Below are 20,321 nucleotides of genomic sequence, written 5' to 3' on the forward strand. Positions count from 1 at the left end.
TGTTGTGTTCTACCCCTAAGAGTCCTTCCAGATTATTCTCCAACCCAGTTACCCACTTCTCAACATAAATTTGATACTTGGGGCAGCCTTCCCACTCACTCTTGTTAGAACATTCCTTTTTCTTCCCTGTCTTCCTCAGGATAGCTTATTGGCCCTGTGAAGCCTGTTAGCCTTCAGTGACTCAGCTGTAGAGTTTGTTTCTTCTCTAGCTTCTCACCTAGTAGTCCACAATGAACATAGCATGGGGCAAGAGTTAGAAGGTGGTTTCAGTGTGGTTTTGTCACTTTCTAGCTAAGCTAATCACTTATACCTGAGCTACTTTATTTTTCATGTGTTAAGTAGAATGTTATTTGCCCAACTCATCCTACAAATGAGTGCCATAGACCTGTAGGCTAAAAAAAGTACACAAAATCCATTTGGTATTAAACTACTAATATTTATTGTAGAGTTCACTCTCTCAATCTCTCAGGGTCCTTACTCCTGCGCAGTCTCGCTCAGGACTAGGGGATCTTTCAGAGTGCAAACTCCACTCCTGCCACCCCCCCCCCACACCCCTCCCATCCCCAGGCACAAACACAGGACTTGCTGGGCAGGTTTCATTGCATGGAGGGGCTGCTGAGTATCACTCCTTTTATGCATAACTGGTCCCATCTTTCCAGTTAGCATTGTGCTTTACTCTGATTGGGGAATGTTTCCCATACACTACACTGAACCCATCTGTAGCTTTTTATCTGTTCACCAACTAAGTATAATTGGTATGTCTAGGATAATCTAGTGGCAAGAGAGCCAGATTTCCTTGTACTACCCTGGCTTCTGATCCAAGTGTATATGGGTCTGTGGTCAATAGAAGGCATTAGAATTGGAGTCGTATGGGGTTATTTGGACACATGAAGCCTAGATACTAACCCAAGCATGCTTCTAAGTGGCCTTTTGGTTCCTTCCATCAAAGGTAATACAGTTTCCATATTTGTCTAGAATTTTTCAAGATCACTACCAGGTACCATCAGTGATTCACAAAGATCCTGACATGTTTTAGGTTATTTGAAAACTAAAATTGAAACTAAACTTGGAAAACTTTGTTTATTTTTTTCTTTTTTTGGTCGGTTGTGGGGCTTGAACTCTGGGCCTGGGCACTGTCCCTCAGCAGCTCTTCAGCTCAAGGCGAGCGCTCTACCACTTGAGCTACAGCACCACTTCCGGCTTTCTGGTGGTTTATTGGAGATAGGAGTCTCACAGTCTTTCCTGCCTGGGCTGGCTTTGAACCGGGATCCTCAGATCTCAGCCTCCTGAGTAGCTAGGATTACAGGCGTGAGCCACCAGCACCCGGCTTAAACTTGGAAAACTTTGTAGAGAAACCATGAACCTTGGCAATGCCCATTCTCTAGAAATTGGGGGTGGGACTTTATGGTGGGAGGGTGGAGAGCAGGTATGTCTGCTATCAAAACAGAACAGGGAGGTTGTGCCACAGCTGCCCGGTCCACAGGACAAGGTTCTACTGGGTTCAGAAACAAGAGCCGGGATCTTTTCTACTAAGCTTCCAGGATTCTGGTAACCATCCAGGATTAATCCCAGTAAGCCTAGTCATGGAGCAAAGGAAGTAGCCTCTATCAGTAATAAGCTGCCAGCCAAGGTTAAGAAAACAAAATCACACTTCAGCAGAGATAAGCATAGGAGGAGAAAAAGTGTGCAGGGTGTGCCAGGCAATATCAATATACTGCACTAAGGTCAGGAACCTGATGGTGTCAGCAGCTGGAAACTTCCAGCCACAAAGCTTGTTTCTGAGTCTAAATACTTGACCTTTCTTACAGATTTTTTAGGTATTCTTGTTTTTTGTTTTTTGGTCATAGGGCCTGAACTCTGGGCTTAGGCACTGTCCCTCATCTCTTCAGCTCAAGGCGAGTGCTCTACCGCTTGAGCCACAGCACCACTGCTGGTTTTCTGGTGGTTTATTGGAGATAAGAGTCTCATGGACTTTACCTCCTGGGCTTGCTTTGAATCATGATCCTTGGATCTCAGCCTCCTGAGTAGCTAGGATTACAGGCATGAACCACCAGCACTGGCTTTTCTAGGTGTTCTTGATCATGGTTCGAAGATATCCCAAAACATCAGAGAGATAAAACTAATATAGAGGGGCTAGGAAGGTGGCTCAGTGGTAGAGTAGAGCGCTTGCCTTGCATGCATGAGGCCCTGGGTTCGATTCCTCAGCACCACATAAGCAAAAAGAAAAAAGCCGGAAGTGGTGCTGTGGCTCAAGTGGTAGAGCACCTAGCCTTGAGCTGAAGAGCTGAGGGACAGCGCCCAGGCCCAGAGTTCAGGCCCCACTACCTGCCCCCCCCCCCCAAAAAAAATAAATTATACAGGGGATAAGAATTATAAAGTATAATGAAATTAAACCAACTACTCTCAAGGTGTGGTCTATAGGTCTTTAAGGCCCTTTTTAGGGACTTAAGATATAAAAATTATTTTGGATAATAATGTTAAGAATGTTTCTAGTTGTAAGGTCTGCACAGGGACACCTCCCTACCTCCGGGTTAAGTTTCCACCCAGTATCTGTTACCCAGATAACTGGCAGACCTGGAAGCAGTTACCTTCCCCTCCTGCTAGGTCACATCCTGGGCTGCCCCTGGTCACATGCCTCCCATCTGACCATAGGTGGTTCCCAGACCCTGAGGTTACATCCAGATCCAGTGTGGCCACACCTTTCCCCCATCTGGCCACACTTCTCCCTGTCCCTGGCCTAGATAAGTCCTGGCCCAGGGGTGGGTCACCCCTTTTCTTTTTCAGCCATGCCTCTCAACCATGCTGGGAGGGGAAGCAGTTGGGTAAATAAACTTCTTTTCCTGCCTGAATAGTTTGTGGTGTTCGCTTCATTAGCTACCTAATGAAACCTACCTACTTCATATACCTTACACTAGTCTGTTTAGTGGTCTTTCATAAGTATATACTAGAGTTTTCAAGAGGCTACAAGACTTGAGATACCACAATAGTTTAAAGGCAGAAAAAGTAGAGGAAGCCAGCTCGCATCTAATAAGAGATTTATATATATATAAATATATATATATACATACATACATACACACACACACATATAAATGTGCCAGTGTATTGAGTAATTTTTGAGAGTAAATGAGTCCAAAAACAATATCAGGAGCTGGTGACGTAGCTGAGTAGTAGAGCACTTGCATAGATATATGTGGTCCTGAAATATATATATATATATATATATATTTATTTGATTTCAAACCATTCATAAAAAAAAGACTATCATCAAACCTTCAAACTAATTCAAGATGTTCTGACAGACTGAAACAACTGAATCAGCATATAAATTGGAAAGATCTTTAATGTAATGTTCAGTTTAAACTTGTAAAGTAAATGACTCTAATCTATAGAAGAGTTCCAAATTATCTATCCCAAACAGTCAAAGCAAAGGAGTAGCAAACAGTACAACTGGCCTAAGGCCAAGGAGTCACAGAAAGTTCTCTGATTTTTTTTTTCCCCCAGTTGTCCTTTAGAAAGTCAAAACTGTGATACTTTGTAGCTCTAAGGGTAGACATTGGACAACTTTTATAAAAGGCAATTAGAATACCTTTCATATATATGCATATCTATTATATATATATATATATATATATATAATATATATTTTTTGCCAGTCTTGGGGCTTCAACTCTGGGCCTGGGTGCTGTCCCTAAGCTTTTGTCCTCAAGACTAATGCTCTATCACTTGAGTCACAGTTCCTTCTGGCTTTTTGTGTCTAACTGGAGACAATAATCTGAAAGGATCTGTCACATCCATCCCAGGGGACTACACAGAGGCAGGCAGGCACAGGAGAAAGATTATTACAAGGTTTATTAGAGGAGCCATCCTTGCCCCAGAGAGAGAGCACATGGCAGCCTCTGCCATCTAGGTGGCAGAAGGGTATCAGGGTAGGAAGTGAGGTAGATGGGAGTTCAGGTGGGTCTGGGCTAAGAGAGGGAGGGGCCAGCTGTAAGGTGGGAACTCCAGGGCAGGGAGGAGCTCAGGTCTGGGTGGAGCTGAGGACCAAAGGTGGGCCTAATGCTTACAGAATCTCCTGGACTTTCTACCCAGGACTTCTTTCAAACCATGATCCGCATATCTCAGCTGAGTAACTAGGATTATTACAGGCTTGAGCCACTAGTGCCTGGCTAAATTTACATTCTTACTCAGAAATTCCATTTGAGTGATCTATCTTGCAAATATACACATTTTTATGCAAAAAGGCTGTGCATATTGCAGCTGTATTGTAATGGGAGAACAACTGAACTACTGGTCATGGTACATGCTTGAAATCAAATATAATGCAATTTAAAATAACCTCAATGCCAATGAAATGCATTCAATACTGTAGATATTAAACTAATTTCCAACATAAAAGGCAGGAAGAGTTTTAGATCTGTCCTTTTTTACTAAACATTTTTATTATGACAATAGACAGTACATTTTTAGGGAAAAAATACCATTTACAGTCTTGTTGTGAACCACTCAACTCTTGATCACGTAACTGCTATCTAGGGGACACCATAGGTTGTTTATGCCAACCACAGCACAAGTGGCTTTTGTGGAGCATTGGCATCACATTTAAGTGTTGTGGTCGCAGGCACCCCCCATGGCTGCCCAGGTATGGCAGGTTTGCATGGGAGGAAAAGCTTCCACACACCTTCAGCTCAAGAGTCAGAGTTCATGCCATGCGTGGGGTCCTGCGAACTGTGTGCCCGACTGTCCTCAACATATTCCTCAGATGTGTTCTGCCCGTGTAAGTGTCTGTTCCAAGCATGTGAAACACTAGGGTGTCCAGCACCTTTCAAGGACTCCATGGCTCCATGTGACAGCAGTGGTATGACAATAAAATAATAAAAGCATCATTCCATTTTTAAAAGATAAATAAACAAGAACAAGGAAACTTTCCATGCATGGGTGTGGCATCACCTGTGTGATTCCTAAGTGGAAAGGGCAAGGTTCTTGTCTAGGAAGAGTATGTGCTTATTTGTTTGAGAACGGGATTATGTTGGGAGGAAACTGGAGAAAGTGTCAACCTTGGCTGCCTTTGGGGAGAGGAATTTGGCAGCCTAAGGGCAGACTCGGAGGAGACTTTTCACTAAATCCTCTTTATACTTTAACATTTGAACTATATGGGTAGATGAGCTAGTAAAAAGTAACATAAAAAGTTGATAGAATAAAAACAAAAAATGATTTGATTTCAAAGGAAAGGAGAAAAGGATAAAGAGAGAGGTAGAGACCCGCATACACACAGAGATGCTTATTGCTTTAATCTGGGCTGTCCCTGTTCTTCTTTATGACATTCTGCTGTTTTCTCTTCTGCCTCGTTTGCTCTACAAACTTGATTCTACATGCTCGACAACTGAAGAAAAATACAATCTGTTTCTGCTTTTTAATAAGAATATATATTCCAAGATCCCAGAAAGCATTGAGTCAAATGTTTGCTTTGGCACAGCACCAAAACAATTGTTTCTCTTTTTTCTTTTTCTTTCTTTCTTGTGGGTGGTGGGGCTTGAACTCTGGGCCTGGGTGCTGTCCTGAGCTCTTCAGCTCAAGGTGAGTGCTTTAGCACTTGAGCCACAGTGCCACTTCCGGTTTTCTGGTGGTTTATTGGAGATAAGAGTCTCACAGGCTTTCCTGCCTGGGCTGACTTTGAACCAGCAATCCTCAGATCTCAGCCTCCTGAGTAGCTAGGATTACAGGTGTGAGCCACTGGCGCCCAGCTAACAATTGTTTCTTGAAAAAGAAACATATAAGTCTCATCCAAGTGAGGCGTGTGTGTGTGTGTGTGTGTGTGTGTGTGTGTGTGTGTGTGTGTGTGTGTGTGTGTGTGTGTGTGTGTGTGTGTGTGTGTGTGTGTCTGCGTGTCTGCGTATCTGCGTGTCTGTGTGTGTTTGTTTTACTGGGGTTTGAACTCAGGGCCTTCAAGTTGTTCAGCTTGCTTGATCAACTGGCATGCTCAAGCTATTCCTCCAGCCCTGTGCATTTTAAATTTTAGGTCTCTAAGCAGAAAAGCCATCCACCTATATAGAAATGAATATTTTTTATTCAGCCATCACTTCTCTAGCTATTCCAAATTCATTCTAATAGTGCACAGAAGCAATGAACCAATCAGCCTAGTTCGAAGGAAAGCAGAAAGGTTGTGTCAGCATGTTCCCATTACAGAACAGATGCACCAAGATGGTGAGTTCCTAGCTTTTCTCCTTCTAGTGCTCCTAATAGCTAAGAAGAGTCTGTTGGCATGGCAGTATGCCAAGGGGCAATAACCACTACCCTTTATGTGTCTTTCCTGTGTCAGCCACTGCCCTGCTGCTCTGGCTCCTTCAGACCTTGGAACAACCTTGTTTTTTGTTTTTTTTTCACATTTTACTATTGAGGAAGTAGAGACTTGGACAAATGACTTGTCCAAGGCCACATAGGTAATGCTGGTTACAGCCTGAGTCATTCAGATCAGAGTCTGGTTCTTACAGTGCTGGACTGTCAAACTTTAAACCTTCTGCTGATGCTGCTACTCTACTGTTCACAGTAACCCTGAGGCCACTGCAAGCTCACAACTTTCTGAAGTTTCCACACCTTTTTTCAATTCATGATTCTTGTTTTGCATCCTGACTAATCATAATCTATATCTTTTAGTGTAAAGATACTAATCTAAATTACTCATTCATTTTATTACCCAAATCATTCGTGTCCTGGAAGACATGCTGTGCAATCTCAGACTTTGCATACACTTAGGCTTAAGTGACTTTTGAACTCCATTAGGAAAAAACAAAACACAAAAAACATAGCCAGGCATCAGTAGCTCATAGCTGTAATCCTAGCTACTCAGGAGGCTGAGATCAGAGGATTGCAATTCAAGGCCAATTCAGGCAGGAAAGTACTTTATCTCCAATAAACTACTCAGAAAAAGCTGAAAGTGGCACTGTGGCTCAAGTGGTAGAGTATGAGCCTTGGGAAAAAGAAGCTCAAGGACAGAGCCCAGGACCAGAGTTTCAGACCCAGGACTGGCAAAACAAAACAAAACAAATGACAAAAACAAACAAACAAAAAAACCTCCCATAGCCCAGTGAGTTTTCATACCACGGAACATTATATTATAGGATGAATACCCCTTGGTTTTTATATTATGCTACTTCATGTTATCAAGTGGCACCATGAATATAACTTGGTTTTCATATGGTATAAGTACAGAAAAGAATGAAAAGTAGAATAAAAAGATTGAGTACCTGGTTCTCTCAGCTATTAAAATTTTATGGCTTATGAATAAAATTAGTATTGTTCCATAATTAATTAGACTCTTCACATTTGGCCATGGAGGCTCTTCTAGCATCCCTTGTCCCCTTTCTTTTGAGGTAACATCCCAGAGAAATTATGATAGCTACTATAATGGACATTTTCCAAATCTCAGAGGCCTAAAAAAATAAAGCTGTGTTTCCAATTTCCATCACAGTCTGATGTCAGTTGTCATCTCTCTGAGTGTCTCTCCTCTAAGTAGTGACTCAGACTTTCAGGTTCTTACATTTTATAATCCTAACTTTCAAATGTGTATATACATGTATATATATGTATATAATAATAATAATTATTATTATTAAGGTGTTGTACAGAGGGTTTATCATTTCATAAGTCAAGTAATGAGTCATTTCTTTCCTTTTACTGAACAATATCACTCCTTTCACTATCTCTCAATTTCCCCTCCTGTCCTTGCCCACAGTTACAAAGATCATTTTCCACATAGTGTATACTGAATAGAATGATTACATTTGTTCGCCCTTCCAACTGTTTTTTGTTTGTTTGTTTTGGGGGGGGCTTGAACTCAGGACCTGGGCGCTGTCTTTGAGCTCTTTTGCTCAAGACTAGTAGTGCTCTACCACTTTGAGCCATAGCACCACTTCTGGTTTCTGAGTGGTTAATTGGAGATAAAAACCTCAGGGGGACTTTTCTGCCTGGGTTGGCTTCCAATTATGATCCTCAGATCTCAGCCTCCTGAGTAACTAGGATTACAGGCATGACCCACTGGCCTTCCAACTTTTTTTTTTTTTTTTTTTTTTTTTTGGTCGGTTGTGGGGCTTGAACTCTGGGCCTGGGAACTGTCCCTCAGCTCTTCAGCTCAAGGCCAGAGCTCTACCACTTGAGCCACAGCGCCACTTCTGGCTTTCTGGTGGTTAATTGGAAATAAGAGTCTCATGGATTTTCCTTCCCCGGGCTGACTTTGAACCACAGTCCTCAGATCTCAGCCTATTGAGTAGCTAGGCATGAGCCACCAGCTTCCAACTTTTTTTAAACATGTAGCCTCACTGACATCTTATACCCACACAGGTTTGAATATGGAGGTCATTTTGATTTTAATCTAACTAAAAACAAAAAGATGGGAAATAAGGTTTTCTTTTATTTTTATTGTAAAGCTGATGAACAAGGGGTAACAGTTATAGGTCAGGTAATAAGTACATTTCTTTTTAAACAGTGTCACCTTTTCCCTCATTTTCTCCCAATATTTTCCCTCATTCATTTTCAGCATAGTGTCTGGTGAGTATCCTACTGAATTAGCTATGTTCTGAGAGACAAAAAGAAAACAGGATTTGGTGAACATATAACACTGTTCTACCATTAAACCTCTTTTGGGAAACTGCCTTAACCTAATTCCTTGTAGTTTTGATGGAGTTGGCAGTGTAAATCCCACCTAAGACAAGTTAGAAGTCAGTAGTCTCATGACCTGAGCTCAACAAAGTCAGAGTTCTCTCTGTAACTTGAGTCTTGAGCAGAGTTGAAGGGTAGAAGGATGGTGCCCCATGGAGTGATCCAGTGGCAATGCCCAGAGAGATGGGCACTTGGCTCTAGCTGTGATCTTCTTATGGTTCCACTGGACCTTGTTTCTCTCCATGTCTAGTTTTCTAGCTCTTCTCTCAAGTCTTTGAGATGCCCATTGTCTTTTCCATGAATTTCCCTATGTTTGATTAAGTTAGAATTCATTCCTGTTACTTGCACCCAGGGTATCTTAATTGGTACTAGTATTTATCACATATATACTGACCGGCCAGATTTCTCTTCTCTTCATGTCTTGGCCTTGAACTGTGATACTTTTAGAGGAGATGCCTCCCCTTGGAGATACAATGGGATGTCTAGGTAAACCTTGACAGATGGCATCTACCTTATTATTTGCTGTCTTTAACTTTCTAAGTAGATGGGGAAGAAAGCAAGAAACAATTCAAAGCATATGTTTAAGGTCAGATAAGTGCTAAAGATATGGCATCACCAGTAAGGAGGTCAGGCGAGCAATCAAGCCATACATATCCAAGAGTGACTTGTAAAGAAAAGTCCAAGACAACAACTTTCTCTGCTTTTGGTACTGGGATTTGAACTCAGGGCATGAGTGCTTGCTATTCAAGTGCTCTACCCCTGAACCACACCTCCAGCACCTTTTTGCACTGTTTATTTTTGAGATAGGTTCTCACTTCCTGGCCAGGTTGAACACCTGGATTGTGTTCCAACCATTTCAGGTTTCTCATACAGCTGGGATGACAGACACATGAGACCATGCCCAGCTGCTTTATGTTGAAATGGATGGAGTCTTTCAGTCTTTGCCCAAGTTGCCCTGGAACTGCAGTCTTCCCAATGTGAGCCTCCCATATAGCTTGGAATGAGGGAAGTGCCCCATTGCTCCCAACTGTGGGGGTCTCATGAGTTTCTCTGGGGCAGGGCTCAAACTATAATCTTCCCATTAGATAGACAGTTATGAATTTGGTCTTCAGAAGCTCCAACTCTGGGACATTGTGGGAGAGTCTATTCTTTTCATCTGCTCCAGATACTTCTTTTTCTAATTTCTCACACTTCCTTTCTACTGGCCTTTTTTTCAGCATCTAATCATGTTGAGATATCTACTATCTTGAAACCAAATAAAAATCAAATGAACCTTTCTCTTTAAGTCCAGCATTTGTTGTCAGCCTTGTTCTTCATCAAGCTAGAATCCTGGCTTGCCTCATTCTCTTCTCCCATCCTCTCCTCAACTGACTGCTTATGTAAATCCATCTGCCCTCTTTTCCTCGCTTGACTAGCCCCAAAGAGGTTGTTAGGACAGGTACTCAGGGAAGATAATCCCAGTCTCACCTTGGGGGTTGGGGTATCTTTAATGATTCTGCAAGCCATCTATGCTAATTTCTAAGCCAGTGATTGGCTTAGAAAGAGGCTGAAAGGAGGATAAATCTGAAGGCAACACTTTGGGAAAGATTTTCTTATTCTTACATGGAGAATCCATTAAGATCATTTTTCCCTCTTCAAGGTAGACATGTAGCTCAGCAGTAAATACTTGCCTAGCATGCACAAGGTTCTATATCCCATTCCTAGCAATGCTAAGTAAATAAAATAAGTTATTTTTGCTTGGGCAAAGAGGTGATGTTCAGAGCTGCGGCAGCTTCTTATAACCATAAGGACATATAGCCAAAAAGGCATAGCCACTGATAAAATTCTGGCACCAACATGGGTAGTTGACAGTTACGAGTTGGCAATTAGTTATTGGAGAATTATTAGCTATTTCTTTCAGCATTTTCTTTCCTCCTCCTCCTCCTCCTACTCCTCCTCCTCTTCTTCCTTCTCCTTCTCCTTCTCCTTCTCCTTCTTCTTCTTCTCTGGTTGAGTGGCTTGAACTCAGGGCCTGGGCCCTGTCCCTGAGTTCTTTTGCTCAAGGCTAGCACACTACCACTTTGAGCTATAGCTTCCCTTCTGGTTTTTGAGTGGTTAATTGGACATAAGAGTCTCACAGAGACTTTTCTGCCTGGGCTGGCTTTGAAACATGATCCTCAGATCTCAGCCTTCTGAGTAGCTAGGATTACAGGCATAAGCCACCAGTGTCCAACTTAAAAGCATTTTGCTGTTGTTGTTCTGGGGCTTGAACTCTCTGGGCCTGGATGCTATTCCTCAGCTCAAGGCTCAAGGCTAGCCCTCTACCACTTAAGCCACAGTGCCTTAGATCTTGAAGATCACGGTTCAAAGCCTCATGAGTAGCTAGGATTACAGGCGTGAGCCACTGGTGCTCAGCTCAAAAGCATTATTTTTAACCCTTTCTTTTTTCCCTCTCTGGCAAATGCACAGTATTTTAGTTATAGTGTCTGACATGGCCAATTGAAATGGATAGTTTGAGTAATCACTTGAATAACACATTATATGAAAAATGCTAATCAGGCACATGAATTCCTTCTAGATAATGATGTGTCCCTTGTGAGCTGAAAAGTCCTGGAACCCATCAATTAATAACACGAGGCAATACTGTATTAGTCATGGCTCCTCACCATTTAATTCAAGGTTTGGTGCACTGTTCCAAGCATGGTCCTTCCAAAAAGGCTGCCTGGAAGCTTGGTTTATGACTTTTCAGCAAAAATAACAGTACTATTCCAACAGAAAAGGTTTTTAACATTCAGGAATCATTAACAAGAAAGTGCTTTGAATGAAGTAAGTTAGTACTTCTCATTAACAAAGAATGTTGGATTGGATGTTTGCCTGAACTACACTTGAAAAAAAACAGACTCCTTTAGTTGGGAGTTTGACTTACCACTAGATGTCGCTACAGTCAGACATTATTTTTATTAAAAATGTTAAAAAGCAAGCTTACTGAGAAAGCAAATCACTCTTCACCTAAACTACTTCGGCTCTTCTTAGACAATAAATGTTTATGGAGTGAATTAAGGAAGAATCAATGTATATGAATTGTTCTGCCTTGAAATCTGAGTTCTGTTCTGATAGGAATGTCAGAGGAAAGTCTTAAGTTTGCAACATAAAAATGATATTTAAAATGATCAGACAAAAATAAAAGGAAACAACTCTGTCTGGAGTCCATGCAAGGGGAAGGGGTGAAGGGAATGAAGCAACTCAGTCATATAGATGCATCTGATTCTGTGCCAGGCACTAGGCTAGGTTACCAAGGGAAAGTGTGGTTCCCAGACATCCATGGGAAAGTAAAGCAGGACTTTTTTTTTCCTGTTCTTCATGGGAGAAATGCAGGAGAGCATATTTCCTGGCACCAGAAATACATAAAAGTTCTAAAATCAGAATGAAGGGCTCAAGAAACAATTGCCAGTAGCTCTTCCTCAATAAGATCTCAGCCTTACGTTCTCGCTTGCTTTTTTCCATTCAAGGTTGGGCCCTACCACTTGAGCCATGCCTTCAGTTCTGGCTTTTTGCTGGTTAACTGAGATAAAAGTCTTGTGGATTTGTCTACCCAGACTGGCTTCGAACCATGATCCTCAGAGCTGCCTGCGTAGCCAAGATTATAGCTGTGAGCCACATCTTACCACTTGAGCCTCAATCATTTTGCTTTTTTATTTGTTTCTCATATCAAGGCTGGGTAATTGTGCTTGGGCTAACCTTGAACCACAGAACCATAGTCTTCCTACCTCAGCCTCTTGAGTAGCTGAGATTAAATACAAGCATGTGCCCCTATCTGGCCCTACTTTCCTTTCCTTTTTCTTTCTTTCTTTTCTTTAAAAACGGAGATCAGCTATGTATGATACAAAGAGATTAGAAGTTAGAATGTATGCAAATATGGCAAACTATTCAAAGATTTGAGGCAATGGTTAAGTACATGGTTTGGACACCTGTTATGTGAAAGTATCTTCTCTTATTTAATCATTTCAAGGGCTCAGTGAGGCAGGAGTTTTTCTTATTCACATTTTAAATGATGAAACAACTAAGAAAGGTGAGGGATGAGAGGTTAAATAACATATCCAAAACCATCTAGTTAATAAGTGATAAAGTTGGGGTTCAAAACTGGGGCTGGACCCAACCGGCTCAGAGCCAGCCAGCATTCTATGCCTGCCAACATCCTCCAGGGAGCCATTAGGCCTCCAGTCAAGATGAGTGATAAGCCAGACGTGTCCAAAGTGGAGAAGTTTGACAGATCAAAACTGAAGAAAGCTTATACTGAGAGGGTGGGAGAGAACATTCTTCCTTCAAGGGAAACTATCCAGGAGGAGAAAGAGTGTGACCAAACATGCTAAAATGCAGATTGCCTCTCAAGAGCAAGCTTCAACATCCCCTGACATTCTTGCTTAATTTAGGCTTATTTCTGTAAAGCTATGTGTTTGTGGAGATGTGAGGCACCTGGAGATGTTTTCTATATTCCAGGCTAAGAGGTCATCAGTAGCCAATGTCCCCTTCAGTTTGTTTTTAAAGTGAAATTTCAGATGGTAGATGACATGTGGTCAGTAACCTCACATTGATGACCTTTGTGGGTGTGATCCTTGTGCCTCCTACAGAGTGAATCAGTTTAACCTACGATGGGTGCCTTCTGCTTCATAATCATGCTTTTATAGCCTCTTAATTTTCATTTACGATAAAGCACTCTGCGATTCTCTTTTCATCATTCATCAGCCAAGGCAACTGGCTCTAGTCAGGGCCTGATTACAATAAAACCTCAGATCCACGTTGTTTAGGTTGGTTTTTGTACCACTTGCTCATTTAAATTTGTGTGTGTGTGTGTGTGTGTGTGTGTGTGTGTGTGTGTGTGTACATGCAAGTGGTGCTGGCGTGCAGCCAGGGCCATGCTCACACTAGGCAGGTGCTCTACCACTGAGCTACACCCCCCAGCTCTCAATCACTCCTATAAAAAGATCTTAGTTACTGAACTATTCCTTTGAATAAGATGCTTCACTTTGTGTTAGGAAAAGGGAATGAATACAAAGGCAAGAAAATTGGCTGCCATTCTTGTTTTGGTGGTCCTAGGGTTTGAACCCAAGGTTCTGAGCTTGCTAGGCAGGCACTCTACCATCTGAACCATGCCCTGCCCCACATCCCCCACTCTACCCCCCATTCTTGGCTGTCTTCAAAGAATATCTAATTGACTAGGAAGAGAGCTGGGAGCATCTGGAGGTGAGGAGGAACTTGGATACGGAAGGCCACCTAGTGGCTGTCTGTCTCCTCTACACAGCTTTAGGCTGTTAGAGGGAAAGAGGAAGGAATTGAGGAGCGCCTGCTGAGGAGATTGTGTGAGGTTCTGTAATAGGTCTAGAGACATGAGAGGTATTTCAGGATTCTTCTTTCCATGCTTCACAATTAATAGTGTTTATTTTCTCAGATTTTGCCAAAATAAACTTCACCGCTGGCTAGGGCTCAAACTTGGAAGAATTCCAGTAGGGAATGAATCGTTTCTTGAAATATTGTCATTACTTAATTTTTTTTTTATATCACAAAAATAGATAAACAATCACACTACCTAAAGGGAAGGGGCTGATGCTGACTTTACTTCCCCTGTTAATTGTTTAGGCAATTTGATTTCTCTTTTTTTTTTTTTTTTTTTTGTCAGTCGTGGGGCTTGAACTCTGGGCCTGGGCGCTGTCCCTCAGCTCTTCAGCTCAAGGCAAGCACTCTACCACTTGAGCTACAGCGCCACTTCCGGTTTTTCTGGTGGTTTATTGGAGATAGGAGTCTCACGGTCTCTCCTGCCCGGGCTGGCTTTGAACCACGATCCTCAGATCTCAGCCTCCTGAGTAGCTAGGATTACAGGCGTGAGCCACCAGCGCCCGGCTAATTTGATTTCTCTTAAGGTCATTCTGTTTCTGAACTAGGGAAGCAAGTAAGTGAGAAATATCTTCAGAACTGCAAATTTGAAGTCATTACATAAACATAATATTAGGGATGTCTGTATCTGTTAGTATCTTCACGGTTCAGGGATATATTGCTCTAACCTTTGCTTTTATTTGGAGCAATGTTATCTCCCTGATTTCTGGCTTAAAACTATGTGGACATCTACCATACCTCTCTACTTAAAAATATTTTGGTAAATTATTTCATTGCTTTTATGTTCAGGAACCCTCCCTGAGTCATTCCATCTTGTCCTTGGCAAGGTAAGTAAATCCAGTTGGGTGTTAATTATGAATTCCTCAGACTCGAAACTTCTCCCACATACTTTGTCCAGAAGCAGGTAGAAGATGATGCTCTGGAAAAATTACAAGATAAGTATTTGAAAGTCAAGGCCTACACAACTAGTGAATCTTTCCTGCAACGGCCTGTGAAAACCTATTATTAAAACTCCAAGTAAATAGGAAATGTTTCCTAAATAAAAAACACAAATCACTTATAAATATAGGGACAATTTTGAGTTTCTTATAAAGAAAAATAGAGTAATGAAGCAGTGAGCTCTTTTTTTGTAATTCACATCAACATTTAGGAGGAGGCTTGTGATTTTTTTGTTTTTGTTTTCAATAATATTCAACATTGGACTCAATTTGCGCTTTTCAATGGTTAGCTGGAGATAAGAGTCTTATGGACTTTTCTGCCCAGGCTGGCATAGAACCTCAGCCCTCAGATCTCAAGTCTCCTGAGTAGCTGAGGATTATAGGTATAGGCCACCAGCACTTGTCTTTTGTCAGAAGCCCTAGGCCCAAGGACAAAATCACATGTCGACCTCTTGTTTTGTTTTTAGAAATACAATTTATTAGCACAAATTATTCTCATCTCCCCTGAAACTTCATTCATATCTAGAAAGGCTCCCAGGCTCCCAGAACTCTCTCAGTTCCATAGCTGTTTCTTCTCATCTTCCCGGTGTCCTGTGAGGTGGGTAGAAATCCATTCAGAATCTAATGGCACCCACCTCCCCCCCCAACTTTGTGGTGTGGATATAGCTAGCCAAGACTTGATGTAGAAACCAATGGCTTTCAAACACTCTAGGAACATTTCTTAAAATATTCTTGTTCTAAAAAATCATACACTGTCTTTCTCCCTCCCTCTCTTCCTTCCCTCCTCCTCCCCTCCCTCCCTCTTTCCCCCTTTTTCCTTTCTTTTTCTAAAGCAATACTTATATACATGTCTATAATTCCAGCATTCAGGAGACTGAGGCAAGGTCAAAGCCAGTCTGATATCTTAAAAATGATGGAAAAAATGAAGCCTTTGTATGCTATTGGTGGGAATGTAAATTGCTGCAACTATTATGGAAAAAGGTCTGGTGGTTTCTTAGAAAATGAAAAAAAAAATAGAACTACTGTGTAACACATCAGTGCTACCTCTGGTATATATCCAAAGGAAATGAAATCAAGGTTGAAGAAACACTGGAGACACTGCACCCCTGTGTTTATGAAACTCTTATTCACAATAACCAAGCAATGGAATCACTTATAGGGTTTCCAGTTCCCAGTTGGGAGACGCCTTCTAACTTCATGTCTTTCTTCCCTGATATCTGTGTGGAAAACACCTTGGTTGAGTATAAGAAGAGGCAAGTGATCACAGTCAGAAGAAAGATGTCTGCTGCAAGCCTTGAAGAACATCAGAAGGCCTTGATTGCTAGCTGATCTGAAGGATGGCTTCAACTCCTGGCTAAGAATTCAGAATGAGTTAACTCATTCTTTTTCATGAAAGTGATATGTGTAACACACACAGCATAGTACAGAAACACAAACCAGCAGGTCTCTTGTTAGAAAGCACTTCTTTTTTTTTTTTTTTTTGGTCTAGTTGTGGGGCCTGAACTCTGGGCCTGGGTGCTGTCCCTCAGCTCTTCAGCTCAAGGCTAGCGCTCTACCACTTGAGCCACAGCGCCACTTCCGACTTTTTTCTTTTTGCTTATGTGCTGCTGAGGAATCGAACCCAGGGCCTCAGGCATGCAAGGCAAGCACTCTACCACTGAGCCACCTTCCCAGCCCAAGAAAGCACTTCATTTTAATTATAGCTCTCTGGGTCACCAAAAGTGAAGGCGTAGTTGAACAGGTCATTTTCATTCAAGTATTTGTAAGGTTTGGGGTCAGGAAATGCTGAACATAAGAGGAAACAAAGATTCAGAAACAAGGATTTTGGTTGAGGACAGGGTCGGTGCTGGGGATTAGCAGAAATCATCCCAGCAGAATTTGAAAATGATGTTCTGAACCAATTCAGCAGTGATACTCATGAGATACTATGTTGACAATGAACCATACAACTTGGCAGGGAGGTGAGATGTGAGGGGAAAATAGGGAAAATATGAGGGAGGGGAGAGGGTGGCACTGTTCAAAAAGAAATGTACTCAATACCTGACATATGTCATTGTTACCCTTCTGTTCATCATCTTTAATGATAAATTTTTTTTGAAAGAAAATGACATTTTGGAATAAATAAGTAGTAAAATCATGGCAGTTCAAGGGGCCAGCAGAGCTGGTTCTTCAATTTGTATCTTATCACAAGTGTCCCCAGATGAGAGGACCATCCAATCATGGAAACATGTCCCCTGATAGCATTAGGAGCAAGGCTTGGAAACCAAATCTGGAATCAAATCTGGTCTTGTCACTTTCAGATCCGGGCATTGTAACAATAGGAACTCAGCTATGAATGATCATGACCTGAAGAGAATGATCTCCCCCTGAGGAGAAAGGCAGAAGGAGGGTCCACCTGGTGAACCCATCTGGTGAGCCAAACCAGCCACAGGAAAACTCAGAACAAACCAGGGCTCCACTTTGCTTTCCAAAGCCACGCCAGCCAACTTGTGACTTATCTGACAGGAATTTGGCAGCTGATAAGGGAAATGAAAGCCATCCAAGTTTATTTCATTATGATCAGATGGCCCACAAAATACATCTAGATTATCATTAGGTATTTATTCCCACAAAGAGAATGACCTGACACAGACCGCAAGGTATTTATTTATAATTTGGATGAATTATGGCACTCAGTATTTTGTTTCACGATTCCTTCATTTATTGACAGGCCAACATGACCACAGAAAATTTGAAATCCTTGCCAGTCCTTCACTGACCTCCTGTACTGTTGAAAAAAATGAAGATTAGCTGTACGGGAAAAATAAAGCTTCAGTTTCAAAAGTAGATTACATGCGGTATAGTAAGATTAGTGAATATTAGAGAAAGGAAGATGAGCGTCACTAATCACTTAAGCTCTTTGAATCTTCTTTGCCTTCACCAACGTTCTTCCCACCTCTAGGTTATCCTTCAGAGTCTTTAACTTCCCAGTCAGGGTGAGTTTCTCCCACTCGGCCTTGGAGACTGTGCTGTTCTCATTTAAATAATAGCATTCATCAAATGCTTAAGTTTTTACTCTCATAGTATATACCTCCCATTGGTCAATGAGCTCCATGGATGGCAAAAGATAGCAAGAATTTCCTTATTATTTTTTTTTTTCCGGTCCGGTCGTGGGGCCTGAACTCTGGGTCTTGGCGCTGTCCCTCAGCTCTTCAGCTCAAGGCTAGTGCTCTACTACTTGAGCCACAGCTCCACTTCCGGCTTTTTTCTTTTTGCATATGTGGTGCTGAGGAATCGAACCTAGGGCCTTGAGCATGCGAGGCAAGCGCTCTACCACTGAGCCACCTTCCCAGCCCAATTTCCTTATTTGTTAAAGGCATATTCACACAAAGAAGTACGATGCCATAGCAAAAGAAAGTAAGAAATCAGCCTCACACTTGTAATCTTAGTGACTCAGGATTCTGAGATCTGAAAATCCCCGTTTGAAGCCATGAGTTCAAGTTCATGTAGTAGCATGCACATCTGCGTGTGTGCGCGCGCGCACACACACACACACACACAAACACACACACAAGAAATGAAATGAAACTTTGTGTGTGTATGTATGTGAGAGAGAAAATGAACAAATAAGTCAAAATACTAGTGAAAAATGAAGTTTTCAATTCTTTTTCTTTTTGTGCATGTGTGTGCTTTCCCGGGGCTTGAACTCAGGACCTGGGCGTTATCTCTGAGCTTTTGTGCTCAAGGCTGGTGCTCTACCACTTGAATCACAGCTAACTTCTGTTTTTGTGTGTGGGGGGGAGTAGTTAGGATTATAGGCATGAGACACTGGTGCCTGGCTTCAAAATTTAATTTATATATATATAGATAATCTCTTCAACCCTATACCCCCAATTTCCTAATATAGCCTCTGGAACACAGTAGATCCTCAAAATATACTTACTAAATACTTAAGATGAATGATCAAATATGACTCTTTGGATTGCAAATAATGAACTATCCAGGTCAAACTACATAATTGACAAAGAAAGTCCATTCATTTAACTAGGTTCAAAGAGCATACTTCAGGCGTAACTAGATACAGGGGCTCAGTAATTGATGTGAATAGGATCTTCTCTCTGTCTCCCTCTCTCTCTTTCTCTGTCTCTCTCTCTCTCTGTATAGGTATATCACTCTTCTCCTGTTCTTCTCCCTTATCCACTATCTTATTCTTTTTACCTCTTGACTGTCCATATGGTGGCCTTGCAGATCCAGTATAAACCATATTATTGGAAGAAATGAAAACTCACTTATCCAACTAATTCATAAACTTCTACTACTCATCTCACTGAGTGAACTTGAGGGAACATAAATGATAAAGAACACTAATGGGCAGCTGTGAGACTTCTGACTTTCACCAAAATCACTTGGATGAGAGAAGGGTGGGCATAGTTCTCTAGGGAATTTGGGATGCTGTTGAAGATGAAGGGGGGTTGGCCTCTGGGCCAGCGAAATCCACAGATGAGCATTTCAGAATCATTGTGTGCATCATCACTCAAGGACTCAAGCACTCCTGTTGCTATCTTGGGTCAGGGCAAAGAAAGATGGATAGTCCCTAGCTTTCAGGCTCTTCAATGTAATTTTACCCTATCAGGAAGCCCTAAGAGATGATTTCATTGTTGCCCTACATACTTCCTGGAACCTTCCAAACAACAAAGACAACATCTCATCTTCATCATCAAGGAGTAGAAACACTTCTTGGTTCTCCCTTCTCCCCTTTGGCTAGTTTCTCTACCAACCTCATGGCAGAAAAAACCAAGACACTGTGAAGTCTCCATATGGAATTTCTAAACTCCAACCTATTTTCTCCTCTAAGCTCAGTCAGCCAGTGCTTCCCAAACACATTTCATATTTTAAAAATCAAAATAAAGGAAGTTCCCCTAATCTCCTGTCAAAGGACAGTGCTGAGCTCCATTCCTCTGGTGATGCAGAATTCTGTTTAATCACTCAAACAGGGGAAGGTATAAGGTACATCCTTTGAAAGAATGCAGTGAGATTACAAGAAGTAGAAAACATGGTCTTTGCCATTAAGAAGCTCTTCCTTTAGTGTGTGTGCAGCAGGGGAGAGGCAGCTAGAGACCTTCACCAAGCATCTGCCTGTTACTGTACCAAAGCAATGGCTACTTTGGAGTCCTTCCAATTCTGTGGATTTCAGGGTAGTAGGAAGCAAGGAAGACTGGAGTGTAAGCTCAATAAAGGTTGAGGGTTTTGCCTGTCCTTCTAATTTACCTGTCCTCCTATATAGAAGTGTGCCTGATGCACGACAAACATCAGTAAATAGTGGAAGAATGGACTGGGGAAGACGTACAGAGAGCATCAGAGTACGTAGGAGGGAAAGTGAAG

At 41.8% G+C, this 20,321-nt stretch overlaps 1 pseudogene; it reads left to right on the forward strand.

The window, feature by feature from the left end:
• Window positions 1–12,860: 12,860 nt before the first annotated feature.
• Window positions 12,861–13,004, forward strand: LOC138825671 (thymosin beta-15A pseudogene; annotated as a pseudogene).
• The last annotated feature ends 7,317 nt before the right edge of the window (window positions 13,005–20,321 follow it).

This window comes from Dipodomys merriami, unplaced genomic scaffold (assembly GCF_024711535.1).
Source record: "Dipodomys merriami isolate MVZ:Mamm:240054 unplaced genomic scaffold, mDipMer1.0.p SCAF_14, whole genome shotgun sequence".
Classification (NCBI taxonomy): Eukaryota; Metazoa; Chordata; class Mammalia; order Rodentia; family Heteromyidae; genus Dipodomys; species Dipodomys merriami.